The sequence below is a fragment of the Onychomys torridus genome, chromosome 3 (genome assembly GCF_903995425.1).
Source record: "Onychomys torridus chromosome 3, mOncTor1.1, whole genome shotgun sequence".
Classification (NCBI taxonomy): Eukaryota; Metazoa; Chordata; class Mammalia; order Rodentia; family Cricetidae; genus Onychomys; species Onychomys torridus.
The window spans coordinates 104206585-104208774 of record NC_050445.1 but is presented as its reverse complement, the minus strand read 5'-3'; positions in this window follow the sequence as shown (position 1 = coordinate 104208774).

Sequence of the window (2190 nt, the reverse complement as noted above, 5' to 3'; positions counted from 1 at the left end):
GTTGAGGAGAACGTTTTGTTGTAGATAGAGAATGGGATAATTCAGTCAGAGGCAGCTGGAAGGGTCCAGAGCAGAGAGAGAAAGCAGTGGACAGACCGTGGCCAGCAGAAGGAGGAGAGGAGGCCCACAGCAGTGAGAGGTGCAGGGGGAGGGACAAGAGAGGAAGAGGAGAGAGGAGACAAGAGAACATGGCCCAAACGGGTGGATTGTATAGGAATCAGAAGCTGGAGGAAGGGAAGGGAAGCCCCTCGACTTGAGAGGTTTTGGGGGGAGGGGCAGGGAGAAGAGCAGAGAAGCCACAGATCCTGAGTGATTCTGGGCCAGTGTCTACTTGGGCATGTTAAATAGGTAGGCACTACAGTCAGCCATTTGTCCTGAGTTTCTTTAGAACCTGACACAGGTAAAGGCGCTTGTCACCAAATCTGGCAACCTGGGTTCAATCACCAGGACCTGCGTGGTAGCAGATGAGAATCAACTTCCTCAAGTTGTCATCTGACCTCCACACATGCACTATTGAGTGTCCTATGCCCAATCAGTACATGCAACTTAAAAATGTCTTTAAAAGATTCATACATTAGAAACTTTGAAGCATCCTTAAAAGCAATCAAAGGTCTACATAAAGAAGTGAAGCCTGCACTCAGAGCCTGGAAGACTTGGTTTTCTTAGGATGTCTGTGCTGCCAACATCTACTTAGAGTTCAATGCCCTTCCTACCAGTTAGAATTGCCTGTTTTTTTTGTTTGTTTGAAAGAATTGATAAACTGATTCTAAGATTCATATGGAAATGCAAGAGACCCAGAATAGCAACAACAGGAGAAGGAGGATAAGGATAAGAATAAGAATAAGAATAAGAATAAGAATAAGAATAAGAATAAGAATAAGAATAAGAATAAGAATAAGAAGAAGAGGAAGAGGAAGAGGAGAAGGAGGAAGAGGAGGAGGGCAAGAAGGAGGAGGAGGAGGAGGAGGAGGAGGAGGAGAAGGAGAAGGAGAAGGAGAACGAGAACGAGAACAAGAACAAGAAGAACAAGAACAAGAACAAGAACAAGAACAAGAACAAGAACAAGAACAAGAACAAGAAGAACAAGAACAAGAACAAGAAGAACAAGAAGAGGCAGAGGCGGAGGAGGAGCGGGAGGGGGAAGAAGAGGAAGAGGAAGAAGGAGAAAGAAAGAAAAGAAAAATCTTAAAAAGAACTAAGTGAAGAAGTCACACTTCTCAGATTCAAAATTACTCCGAAGTTCCTGTGTTGAAGTTCCGAGAGATGCACACACAGCACATAAACAAGAAGATGGAACCGAGAAGCCCCACCATTTGTCACCAACTGATCTTCGACAGGTGCCAAGACTTTCAACCAGAAGGGGAATCTTTTCACCCAAAGGTGCTGGGAAGACTGGATTCATATGTCACCCAACCATTCTGTCCCCTACTAAAGCCAAAATCAAGTCAAAACGGATCAGAGACTATTCACACATTCGGTCACAAACTATGTGTCTCTTAGATATGATGTCAAAACCATAAACAACCAAAGAAAAATGAGTACTTAGGGCTTTGTCAAAATTAAAAAACTTCAGTGTAATTTTAATTAGGGCTAGCAGGGGAGGGGTACTGAGTGAAAGGATGGTGTTAACTCAAGAGAATCTGATTGATCAATTTTTTTAATTTTATAATTTAATTTCATTTTACATATCAGCCATGGATTCCCCTGTCCTCCCCACTCCTGCCTGCCCCCCGATCAAATTTTCTTATAGCTGTGATTTCTGATATGAACATGTCCTATCAATGATGAGAAAGAAATACATGGACAGTATGAAATCCAGGGGAAATTTAAGCTGAATTGTTACCACATGAAATGTATCCTGACTGCTGTCTCCATGGCCACAGAACTCCTGGAGAGGATGCATCTCCTTAGAGCTGGCACCTCCTGGTTGGAGGTGTTGGCTGAGCACAGGGAAGCTCCTCTTTGGAGGTCAGTCAGCAGGTGCACAGGGGTCAATTTCCACTCATTCCTGTTTGTTTTTAAGATTCATTTTTATTTTCTTAAGTGTGTGTGTGTGTGTGTGTGTGTGTGTGTGTATCCCATGTGTTCAAGTACCTGAGGAGGCCAGAAGAGGGAGGGTATCAGATCCCCTGAGGTGTGTGCTGGGTCCTCTGGAAGAGCAATAAACACAACCTCAGCGCCATTTCTCCA